This window comes from Ascaphus truei, chromosome 1 (genome assembly GCF_040206685.1).
Source record: "Ascaphus truei isolate aAscTru1 chromosome 1, aAscTru1.hap1, whole genome shotgun sequence".
NCBI classification, from domain to species: Eukaryota; Metazoa; Chordata; class Amphibia; order Anura; family Ascaphidae; genus Ascaphus; species Ascaphus truei.
Window position 1 is genome coordinate 515,989,286 of NC_134483.1, and position 13,693 is coordinate 516,002,978.

Sequence of the window (13,693 nt, forward strand, 5' to 3'; positions counted from 1 at the left end):
CGCGTCACTGCAGGTTTCCAACACCTTTAAGCCAACTTTTTCTGGCGTGAGAATTTTGTGATAAAATCACCATTCTAGAGCGGCGATAGGCGTTCATAGCCAAATCACTGCTACTAGAATTGCACGAGTTTATGAACATGCCGAAAAGTGGTGATAAGTGACTTATCACCGCTGCCTCGTGATTTTTTTTTATGACCAATTTTTTTTGAGCAATTCAGTCTTTTATCACCCATTTATCACTGCTTACTGAATAGCAGTAGGCAATTTGGGTGATAAGTGCTTGATAAGTGGCTTATGAACGCTTTCTGAATGAGGCCCAATGTGTCTTTTTGAAACTGAGTCTGGAAGAACTCGGTGGAAAGACTCTGGGCCAGATTTCTATTCAGCACAGGTCAAGCACCTTAAAAAAAACAAAAGGAAGAGAGCAAGCACTGAGCTTGATGTAGGAGATGAGGTGTTTACTGCAGCTCCCAGAGTTAAGGCCGTTCTATAGTGTGTGCAGCCATGCGCGTGCGTGCGTGTCTGTGCGAAGGCGCGTGAACGTGCCGGACACGTTTTGTGTACACTGGCGACACACTTTATTCGAGCTCGGCTAGTCCCACGAATTCGGGTATACCCGGGTGTATTGAGGTTTGTGACTGTTTTCTGCCCGAGTATATTGGGTTATTTTCCAAGCAGGGATTGAAGCATTTTATTCCCGCTGGCTGCAATACTGCACAGTATATATATATATACTGCATTACAATTCATGAATTTATGCCATCTGGTAGACACGCGAAGCATTGCAGCCTATTAAATCCTAATCATTATCATTTAACAGATCAGCCGCCCGTCAGCCAGGCATGAACCCAGGCTGGGAAGGCAAACGCAACGGGGCTTGTCAGAGGTGAGGAGCGGCGCATTCCAGGTATCTGCCAGGTACATACTGGGTATTTGCTCGAATAAAGTGTGTCGGTGCAGTATATACCGTGCGCGACTGTGTGTGTGTATATGTGTATTTATATGTGTGTGTATATATGTGTGTGTGTGTGTGTGTGTGTGTGTGTGTGTGTGTGTGTGTGTGTGTGTGTGTGTGTGTGTGTGTGTGTGTGTGTGTGTGTGTGTGTTTTAAAATAAATAAATAAAAGCTGAAATAATATTTTGAATACGTTATACATACACACACATACACACACATACACACACATACATACATACACACACATACATACACACTCATACATACACACTCATACATACACACTCATACACACTCATATACTTACATTTTCAGCGGCGGTAGCGGCTCGATTTCTTTCTTTTTTTTCTTCTTTCCCCCTGTCGGACGGTTCTACTCTCCTTGCCATGCACTCACGCGGCGCCATTATAGAAAGGCTGACTGACGTCAGCCAACTAAAAGTCCGCGTGCACGGCATAGCGTGCGCCCGGCACTATAGAACGGGCCTAATGCCTGTTTAGAAGCAACCTCTGCGTGGACATTCTGCTGTAGTTACAGTAGCTGGGAAAGACAAAGGACAGGCAGATTAGGTAGCTCTAGACTGGTAAGGAAGACCAGCAATAAGACCTCAGCCAGTGCTCCAAGAGGAAGCTAGGTTTTTATTTTGTCTTGAAGGGGCAGGTGACTATTTGTTCCCTGATCACAAAGCACAGTAAATATACAGTATATATCCCTGCATCCTGAAAGTGCTGAACACCTACATTACCAGCGCTGACCCATATCAGCTGTAAAATGACGGGGGACGGGACCCTGACAGGCCGCCCTGTCACAAACTCGTACTCATGACACGTGAAATCTCAGACAGGTTTGGGAATGACATTTTCCACTGACTCGCATTGGGTTGAGTGCATCGTAATCAGGGGCAACGCAGAATATGTATAATATTTTCATTAAAAACACCTCTAAAGAATCCTCCAGGACAAAAGGGGATGTTGGATAAACTGCTCATTTATCAACTTGATTAGAATAATAGCTGCTTAGCCTTCCTGCAGTAGTCCCCTTAAACAATCCAAAACAAAAACACCCAAGTAATTCATGGAGTGTGTGGTATAACTGTGTAACTATGTAAGTACTAAGTCCAGAAGACGTGAATTTATGTAGCATTAGTGAATATCTCTGTTTTGTTTCTATTCTGAATATGGTATATTCTGCAATAACTACTAATTGTTCTGCCATAGATGCACTAATAGCAGCCTGGGAATGAAATGGTGTTGGAAGGATGTTTATATACTGTATTCCCTCTTCTCCTTTTCACACCATACCTTGTTAGACATTCCATTTCTCTAACACAAAGCCGAGGTGTTTCCATCTCCGAATCACACATCATATATTTATGGTGCTTGTTCACTTGAGCATGCCACAATCTAAAACATTAATCCCTTAATCATGGGTTATATCCCTTTTAATAGAGCCTAAGTGAACTTTTATGGGATGTGGATAAATACCAATTTACTTTATTCTTCTTTCAACTATTACTCACACTGCGCACTTTGGCATGTTAGTATTTTTACATCAAGTCTCTGCTTTACATTATGATTACACTGCGTGCGACCTCTGAAAGCCTTTTACTTTTAGGTCATCCCATCATAGACCGAAGGATAAATAAGACACGTAAGATAGATGTGCACATGAGGACTAGCATAAACCTATAGCAGTGACATGGTAAGCGATGTGATTCGGAAATATAATTGGCACTGAGTATTTTAATTTGCTTTTTCTTGTTTTTTTTCATAGCGACTTCATTTCTAGACATGGTAAGTTGACACTGTCGTTTTTTTAAACGCTTCTCTTTTGTGCCCTCCTTACCCCTTTTTGTATCTAAAGCCCTCTCCCACCTAAAACCTTTCTCCCTCACTGCCCCACTCCTCCGGAATGCCCTTCCCTTTAATATCCAACAGGCACCTTCTCCATCCAACTTTAAGGCCCATCTTAAAACACACCTCTTTGACAAAGCATATAGATAGCTCCGCTGGCTGATACTATGCATCTCATATGGCAGAAGCGCTTACCAGAACACCCTCCTTCTGCCTCTGTAAATTCGCCCTACTTACCACTTAGATTGTAAGCTCTTCGGGACAGGGACTCCTTTTCATATTCTTTTATGTCTGAAGCGTTTTATTCCCAATTTGTGTTATATGCAGCCATGTGTTTTGTAAAGCGCTTTATAAATAAAGACAGGCATACATACAAAGAACAGAAGTGCCATGACCCCTTTCAGTACCAGGAAGGGAGCAGGCCACCACAGCTGGGAGAAAACTTAATTGACCTGTATTCTGCACACACACAAAAAAATCTAATGTCCAAGGAAAACAGAGTGCAATATCTGCTGTAGTGACGGTTCAGTGTGTTTGAGGTTCAGTTTCACTGTTAAGTTGTTTTGATGTTATAGTCTGTGTGAGCTAAGTGGGACTGCTCCGTTAAATGTTGTGGTTATTATATGTTCCAGGAAAGAGGAATGGATCCATGAGCGAAATACTGGAGGTTTCCAGAGCGAATACACTCTGCTCGTCTAGATCACATCTCCTTACCAGCCTGTAAAAGGATAATCGGCTTTAAAAAAACAAATGGAGGTTCTGTTATGGTGAGTAAAAAAGGGACAAAAAGCCTCCACCGTACAGCAAATAAAAACCCCACTTGCAAGCACATGCACACGTCTCAGATAGGGCCACAAACCTGCCTTACTCCATACAGTAATCTAGAGAGAAAAAAGGGGGAGCACAGGTTGAAGAATTTGGGGTATCTACAGTATCTAAATAGATATTTGTGGGTGTGCTTGAAAGATATATTAAATCACTTACACGGCCTTGTGTAAATGCTCTCACAGCAAGGTTTACTTGTCTTAGTGTTCTCTTGGTCGGTTGCCTTCTTCTTTTCAGGACTTGGTTTTCTTTCTGGATATCTTCAATAGTCCTCGGCTATCAATGTGGATGTCTACCTCGGAGTGAACAGATTGAAAAACAGTGGTTTAGAGGGGAATACAGACAGTACTGATCAGGTCCAATTTTTTAGCTATAAATGCATATATATATATATATATAAAGGCAGTAATTACTGCCAGTACTCACACGGGCTAGTGTGAGTACAATCCTAGGGGAAGGTATCTTTTTATCCAAATCTGGTCTTTACACGTAGTGATCTATAGGTGTAATAAGGGTCCAGTATTTAGTGATATATATAAATCAAATAATACTCACACGGCCTTGTGTGAGTAAATACACATCAAGGTATCTTTATCTTGAAAGTCTCCTTTTCTTCTTTTCAGGTTTGTGAGCTTCTTCCTGGTTTTCTCTGGTGGTCTTCAACTTTCAGTGTGGTAATCTCCCTCGGTGTGAACAAATTGGAAAACAATTGTTAGTGGGGAAACATCAACATAATTCTGTGGTAACCCACTAGAAAAGCCCAAGCAGATACGTAAAAGCAGCAAAATGCTGCAGGCACTCACACGGGCAAGTGTGAGTGCAATCCTAGGGGAAGGTATCTTTTTTTCCTGTTGGTGTCTTTAAGTCTGGTGCCCTATGAGGGTGATAATGATCTGATATGTGTAGATCTATAAAAATAAAAATAGAAATAAAAATGATACTCACACGGCCTTGTGTGAGTAAATGCACATCAGGGTATCTTTAACTTCTTTGTGATACTGATAGTGTTAATCTCCAAGTGGGCCAGTGTGGGTAGATGACCCCTCCTTGGTGTAGATGTGGAATTGAACACTGTCACGATTTTCGTGGACTACAGCAAAATTTATTAAAAGACATATATAAAAACAATGAAAAAGGTGCATGAAAAGAAACATAAAAAGAAAAAGCCAGCCGTTTAAAGGAAATTGCTCGTGGGTCTCCTGGAGCGCAGCTAACTTGCTCCGCGTCCGGATATAGTGCTGCCTCCTCTCAGATCCACTCCTTGACGGTGGCTGTGCTGGGTCAAAATTGCCTAGTGGTGAGAGCAACGCGTTTACTCCATAATCTCTTAGCATATAATGTTTCCACTGCAGCCAGGGATTCTGGGTAATAACATGCAAATGAGCACACGCGCTGTCACTTTTTGCTTCGCATCCATTTTAACATGGAGCCCTATAAGATTTTGCCTGCCGCATTAACGCAGCTTTTTCAGCACAGCCTGGGTTAAAAAAAAAGTGCATAGCCGGCAACCCTTCTCACACACAGCTTTTGTTTCTTTAGGAAAAAAGGAGAGGTTAGTATGATAGATCTTTAATCTTCTTAAGTCAATAGCTGGAAATCCCGGAACCACCACTAACCTCTTCAAAGATATAAGCGAGAACGGATATTAATCTACATGATTGTCAAACCGTTTTTCTGCAAGGTGTTTCCAGTTCCTGCACCTCAGGGTGTGTATTGAGTTTATTTAATAGTACCTCTCAGCTGGTCAAAGGTGATTGCTTTGCTTTGGGAGGAGCGCTGTCAGGGAATGTTCTCACCTGGCCCCAGGTAAATCCAAATCAATCCAATATTTGAAACCATTCCAGCAGCTGACTGTAAAGGTTCAATGGTTTACTAAGGCAGGGGTGCTCAACTCAAGTCCTCATGCCCCTCCTCCCCCCCCAACAGGTCCGGTTCTCATGATATCCCTGCTTCAGCACAGGTGGCTCAGTCTGATTGAGCCACCTGTGCTGAAGCAGGGATATTCCTGAAAACCTAACATGCTGGGGGGGGGGGGGGGGGAAAGGGAGGGGAGGCTTGAGGTACGGAGTTGAGCACCCCTGTACTAAAGGTGTGTAATCCAAAGGGATATATATATATACACGCACAGGTTTTAGATGTAACATTAGTTTCTGTATGCATAATCTCCCACAATACATAAGGAAATAGAATACTGTAAATTAAAAACACTCACTCTTCCACCCGCCTCACGAGCTAACCACCGGGACAGAGCGTGCACGGTCAGTGACATCACTGAGACAACAGCACGGATCGAGTGAAGCTCGGCCGCCGTGGAGGGACGGACCCCTTCAGCGTTAATCTGTGGGTACCACACTTCCCCCCCAAAAAGTGGGAAAACTATTTTTTTTTTATCCTGATACCTTGTGAGTTGAATGCCACCTGTTTTTTAATCCTATCTTATTAACAAATAGTATTATGCTGGGGCGTTTTTGCGCTTCCTCCTTTGTGCTGAAAGAGGAGTGGAAAACCTCAAACAGAGAGCTGCATGCATCTGCGACAGACGAGATCCAGTTGGCCGTGACAAAAACTCCCTCGCCACATGTTGCTGCCTGGAGAACTCGCCGCCGGGACACCTCGCCGCTCACCATCTCGATAATGCCATCTTTAAATGTCCCAGGACATTTAAAAATGTCGCCTCGGAGCGGCAGGAACACAAGACATCCCGCCCCTGTCCTCTGAGAGGTGCGGGACATTTAAAGATGACCGTCAAGATCGCGAGCAGCCAGTTCTCCCGGCGGTGACATGTGTAGCACCAGAGCACCAGTGGCGGGTTGGTTGCGGCCAAAGTCCCATTACGGGACTCTGGGACTATTAATCACATAAGAACCTTATACCCCAACAGAACGTATTCTTCATCTAATGGAATGTCTAATGTTAATAATAGACCACGGGAGCGCAGCAGAGGAGGAAGGCAGCGGGCGGCAGGAGAAGAGGACTGAGGACCATGTGAGCGGAGCAGGATCCACTCCGGTGGTTCTCAGTCCTCTTGCACCGTCGTCCACTGTCTTCCTCCTCGGCTACCCTGCCCTGCTCTTTCCGTTCTTCGTTATCTCCTACCGCCGCCGCCTAACATCCTCCTCCTCTGTCCTCTTATCCTGCTGCCACCCACTGTCCTCCTCCTCTGCTGCCCTGCTCCACTGAAGCCAGGTAGGTGAGATGAGATGGAGGAGGGGGTGAGAGGAGGAGGGGGGGGGGGTGAGAAAAGAGGAGGTGGGTGAGAGAGGAAGAGGAGAATGAAGGGGTGAGAGAGGAAGAGGAAAAGGAGGGGGTGAGAGAGTCAGCGCACACTCAGTGGCGTTTTCACCATTGTACTATGCCATTGAAAAAACACAAAGTGCAGAGCTCAGAGAGGTATGTGTCAGCCTGTTTCAAAAGAGGAAGTTGATGTGCCTTTCTAAATAGTTACTGCAGCAACCAAAGAATGATCAGTACATTGAACAAATCATTAAAAATTGCATTTAGAGTTAAGAAAAAAGAAAGACAGTATTCAAAACATATCTAAAACCTGTCGCTTTTTCCTCCGCAATATAACAAAGATATGCCCTTTGCTCTGTTGCTCGACTGCTAAAACTCTGACTCGGGCCCTCATTCTCTCCCGTCTTGATTACTGTAACCTCCTGCTATCCGGCCTTCCTGCCTCTCACCTGTCTCCCCTACAATCTATCCTAAATGCTGCTGCCAGAATCATTCTGCTCTTTCCGAGATCTGTCTCAGCATCTCCCCTCCTGAAATCCCTCTCCTGGCTTCCAATCAAATCCCGCATCTCACACTCCATTCTTCTCCTCACTTTTAAAGCTTTACACTCTTCTGCCCCTCCTTACATCTCAGCCCTAATTTCTCGTTATGCACCATCCAGACTCTTGCGTTCTTCTCAAGGATGTCTTCTTTCTACCCCCTTTGTATCTAAAGCCCTCTCCCGCCTTAAACCTTTTTCACTGACTGCCCCACACCTCTGGAATGCCCTTCCCCTCAGTACCCGACTAGCACCCTCTCTATCCACCTTTAAGACCCAACTTAAGACACACTTGCTTAAAGAAGCATATGAATAGCACTGTGGATATTCTGAACACATGATACATAAAGCTTGGCCCCCTGCAGACGCACTTACCAGAACTCCCTCCTACTGTCTCTGTACGTTCTCCCTACCTACCAATTAGACTGTAAGCTCCTCGGGGCAGGGACTCCTCTTCCTTAATGTCTAAAGCACTTATTCCCATGATCTGTTATTTATATTATCTGTTATTTATTTGATTACCACGTGTATTACTGCTGTGAAGCGCTATGTACTTTAATGGCGCTATATAAATAAAGACATACAATACAATACAATTTAATACTACAGAACTGATTTATTAAAAAAAATAGGATTTTAACATGTTGCTGCTTTAAAGGAAATAGAAGAGCTGTTTCAAGTTTACAAATATTTGCTGCAAATATTTAATTTGTTTTAAACAGGCTGTCCACTTGCAAATTGTATATAACAATGCACTTCTTAAGTAGAACAGGGGGTTTGTACCCTCTCCTTACAGAACATCTGATAGACCCGTTTTTAGGAAGGAGTGATGACCTCTAATAGTTTTTATTTTTTGTATGATCTGCACCTTGGATTAAAATGTATGTGTTTTGAAGTCGACACACACTATTTCTACAGGAGATGTATTATGTCCCAAACACACTAATACAATATATTTCATCCCTTAAATATCACTTTTTGTAGCCCATTAACTTCTTTTGTTCACATCACTTGTGATACATTTAGCAAGTTCAGTTTAAGTGATTAACATCCTTTAAAAAAAAAAAAAATTATACACATTTTTACACTTTTAATGCTTTATTGTAACCACATGAATAATCACTTGCGATAAGATTGTTTGCAAGCACCTGTTTATACAGGCAAGTCAGTAATGCACACTTTCTTTTTCTTGTTTTGTGTAAACTAAATATTCTGCCATCATCAGCTCAATAGATATTGTGAATAGGCAATAAATATAAGATAAGAATATCCCTCCATGTCAGCACATGGCATGAGGGATAAGCTCCTCACAGTTGAAGGTAGGACACAGAACACCTGACTCTTTGAGATTCATATAAACCCTCCTACATTAGTGTAGCCCTGTGTAATTTTGGGTTTACATGCCTCTCTCCTTTTGTGCAGTAATTCCTATTAAGAGGGCAGGTTTGCCAGAAGTCATCATGGTGGTTTGCCCTCAACCCCTGTTATGTGTAGTGTGAAGCAAAGGAAGTGACAGCATGCTCTGTGTCCACTGACAGTGACACAGGGGTGGGTCTTTCTGGAGCTATATAATGCGCATAACTTCCTAAAGTTAGTGTGTTGTGTCTGGGTCAAGTGGTTGGTGCAAGAGCTGTGAGTCTGTGCAGCTCAAGTGTCAGTAGTTGCAGAGTGACAAGCTGACCCCACACTGTGTCAGGGCTCTGGCACAGATGGTGTTCCTCCCTTAGGGGAGAGGTGGCAGAGATATCCCTGTCTCTATTACAGAGTCAGGAGGGAATTTCCTTGAGGTGGGCAACTATGCTGATGTGTGGCTAAGTACTGGCCACTATGATGGGCAGTCTGCCATGTATGATGCCAATAAAGATGCCCTTGAATCAAAGACCCTTCTTGCCTGAGACTGGCGTTAATCAGGAAGAAGATGCACCCAGGAGTTCTCTTCCAGAGACTCCTCCCTGCTATCATGGGGATCTGGAAGGGATGGAGGCGCTGTACCAACTGTGAGTAGAACTCAGCACTACCTCACACACCTGTCATGGTGAAATCCCCACTACCAACGAACGGGAGACTCAGGAGTCCTGTGAGCCAGCAGGTGCACCACACAACACTGACATGTAACTGGGGGCAGTTTCCACACCTAGGGGCCCATATGAGATTGGGTAGGGGTCGAACCGTTACATTAGTCTCTGGTCAGTTGTTCTGTGTTCTACGGTAGAAGAAGACATGTGGAGCCGCTTTCCAGCTGTTCCCGGGCGCCTCTGCTGATGGAACTCATCCACGGGGCCGCAATCGCACCACCCTGCTCCCACCCAGGGACTAGCTAGGCTAGCAATCTGGCAACTGGGTCCATCTCCACCGCATAATGGGCCTTTTTTTGGGGGTCGTCTTCAGCATGGGTGCTGGGGGCAGGTACTCCTTGTCCCGCCCTCTCCCCAAGTTAAAATAATTTCCCCTGCCTTCTGTGTTTCGCAGATCATGTGTCCACGCGGCCTCCCACGGGGATGTCAGCCAGTTCCGGATACAGGGCTGTGCTTCATCATGGCCGACTTGAGGGTTGGAGGCGGCTACTGCCCTAATATTGACGTTACGTCTCAAGCATAGGCGTGATGGATGATGATGTCATCACGCACCAGGAAACGCCCCCCCATGGCGACTGGAAGTCCCTGCCAACAAGGAACTTATAACTGTTTTCTAACCCTTATGGTCAGTGGTACAGGGTGTTGAAGAAGGAAATTAGTGAGCTGGGCTCTCTATTGTTAGATATTATTCCATATATTCTGTTCTCTATCTTGTTCTCAATCCATCCATATTTCCATCTACACATTCTGCTTGCAGAAATCTATGTGAGGAGAAGAATATGCAACCTGGATCATTTTATTTTTGGAAAGGTATTCTCTGGCACTGAAGAAGATTTGAAAAACAAGTCAAAGTATGGATTTGCTTATTGCACAGAGCAGTGTGAATGATGAGTCTAGAACAGTTATAATAACCAGGGCTCGACAAATAAGTTCGCCAGCTCGTCCGTGGTATGTATGTATATGTTTATTTATATAGCGCCATTATTGTACATAGCGCTTCACAGCAGTAATACATGTGATAATCATATAAATAACAAATAATACAAATAACACATGATGGGAAGAAGTGCTTTCAGACAAAAGTGACATTTAGGAAAAGGGAGTCCCTGCCCGAGGAGCTCACAATCTAATTGGTTAGTTGATATTACCAGCTGGCGCGAAGCTGTTTTCATTAACATTAATAATAGACCACGGGAGTGGAGCAGAGGAGGAAGACAGCGGGTGGTGGGAGAAGCTGACTGAGGACCAAGTGAGTGGAGCAGGACGGCACAGGATGACGGTCGGGGAAGTGTGCGCTACCGGAGGCCTGACCCGGAAGTCTTTACTGACTTCCAGTGTCTGCCGCTGCTACAGCGCAGCTCCTCCCCGGCCGTTCTCCTGTGCTGCCCTTCTCCGCTCACATGGTCCTCTTCTCCCAACACCCGCTGCCTTCCTCATGTGCCTCCCTGCTCCGCTCCGGTGGTCTTCAGTCCTCTTGCACCGCCGTCCACTGTCTTCCTCCTCGGCTGCCCTGCTCTGCTCCTGCCGTTCTTTGTCCTCTCCTCCCGCCGCCGCCTGACATCCTCCTCCTCTGTCCTCTTCTCCTGCTGCCACCCACTGTCCTCCTCTGCTGCCCTGCTCCACTGAAGCAAGGTAGGTGAGATGAGATGGAGGAGGGGGTGAGAGGAGGAGGGGATGGGTGGGGTGAGAAAAGAGGAGGTGGGTGAGAGAGAAAGAGGAGAAGGAAGGGGTGAGAGAGGAAGAGGAGAAGGAGGGGGTGAGAGAGTCAACGCACACTCAGTGGCGTTTTCACCATTGTACTATGCCATTGAAAAAACACAAAGTGCAGAGCTCAGAGAGGTATGTGTCAGCCTGTTTCTAAAGAGGAAGTTGACGTGCCTTTCTAAATAGTTACTGCAGCAACCAAAGAATGATCAGGACATTGAAAAAATCATTAACAATTGCATTTAGAGTTAAGAAAAATAAAGACAGTATTATCTAATAATACAGAACTGATTTATTAAAAAAAATAGGATTTTAACGTTTTGCTGCTTTAAAGGAAATAGAAGAGCTGTTTCAAGTTTACAAATGTTTGTTGCAAATATTTAATTTGTTGTAAACAGGCTGTCCACTTGCAAATTGTATATAACAATGCACTTCTTAAGTAGAACAGGGGTTTTGTACCCTCTCCTTACGGAACATCTGATAGACCCATTTTTAGGAAGGACCAAGGAAATAAGATGAGTGCACTTATGTTACATACTGTACCTATAAAGGAAATATATATTTAAGGCAAGAGGTTATAGCAATAGATGTATTCACTGTGGTTTCTGTAGAGGTTGGGACACTGAGAGACTCTTATTCCTAAAAAGAGTAAACAGTTTGGAGATGGAACTACAAGACTTGTTGGCATGTTTAATTCACAGAGGGTACAACTTTGTTATATATTGCAGAAACACTGACATATACTGCTGTCAGATGAGGACGGTAGGTCAGTTATGGGGACAGGATTAGTATGACGAGTAGGAGAGTGCCTCATTTTCGTGACATTTTTGTACATAGTCCTTACTTACCTGCAAGATCTAAAACGTTTCTCTGAGAAAGGGCAGAAATTATTTCTTAAATGTGAAGACTAAAGCAACTGTTGTTACAACTGTTTTCTTTATTCCTTTGGTACGCAAACACATTCTCAATCAGGCAATTTCTTACTTTTAAAACCATATCATACTATCTACCTGTTCATGTACTTTTTCATGTACTATAGTCGTGAGTGGAGTACCTCAGGGATCGGTACTGGGAACCCTGCTTTTTAACTTGTTTATTAAAGCTGCAGTTCAGTCTTTTTTTATTTTTTTATTTATTTTTTCACTTCAATAGTTTCATGTGTGCAATCTCTAATTACCTAAAGAACTGTATAGATGCAGGTCAATTCGTTCTCCATGTATTGATAGGCGAAATTTGGTGACATAATTATAGCTGGCATATGTTTATATTCTGCCTCTGTCACTCAGTGGAAGCTCATGAATATTCATCAGCACTCCTGCACTGACATGTGCTAGAGGGAGGGCAGGGCTGACAAAGGGGTGTGCCAGGGCTTGTGACAGGACATGAAGGGGCAGTGCCTTAGCAAATGGCTGTTAAAATAGAATACAAGAAAATTGGTCTTTCAAAGTTGTTTTTTTAAAAACAGAAAATGCTAAAAGTATTTTTTCTTACTACAGAACTGATTTATTAAAAAAACCCACACATGCAGGACATTGACTGAACTGCAGCTTTAATGACCTTGATGTTGGGATCGAGAGCAAAGTCTCCATCTTTGCTGATGATACTAAATTGTGTAAGGTAATAGAATCAGAGCAGGATGTAATTTCTCTTCAGAAGGACTTGGAGAGACTGGAAATGTGGGCAGGTAAATGGCAGATAAGGTTTAATACAGATAAATGTAAGGTTATGCCTTTGGGTTGCAAGAATAAAAAGGTGACTTACAAATTAAATGGAGATATATTGGGGGAATCCTTGATGGAGAAGGATTTAGAAGTGCTTGTAGACAGCAGGCTTAGCAATAGTGCCCAATGTCATGCAGTAGCTGCAAAGGCAAACAAGATCTTATCTTGCATCAAACGGGCAATGGATGGAAGGGAAGTAAACATAATTATTCCCCTTTACAAAGCATTAGTAAGACCACACCTTGAATATGGAGTACAATTTTGGGCACCAATCCTAAGAAAAGACATTATGGAACTAGAGAGAGTGCAGAGAAGAGCTACCAAATTAATAAAGGGGATGGACAATCTAACTTATGAGGAGAGGCTAGCTAAATTAGATTTATTTACATTAGAAAAGAGGCGTCTAAGAGGGGATCTGATAACTATATACAAATATATTTGGGGACAATACAAGGAGCTTTCAAAAGAACTATTCATCCCATGGGCAGTACAAAGGACTCAGGGCCATCCCTTAAGGTTGGAGGAAAGGAAATTTCACCAGCAACAAAGGAAAGGGTTCTTTACAGTAAGGGCAGTTAAAATGTGGAATTCATTACCCATGGAGACTGTGAATGCAGATACAATAGATTTGTTCAAAAAAAGGTTGGACATCTTTTTAGATGGGAAAGGTATACAGGGATATACCAAATAAGTATACATGGGAAGGATGTTGATCCAGGGATTCATCCGATTGCCAATTCTTGGAGTCAGGAAGGAATTAATTTTTTCCCTTAATGGGGTTTTTT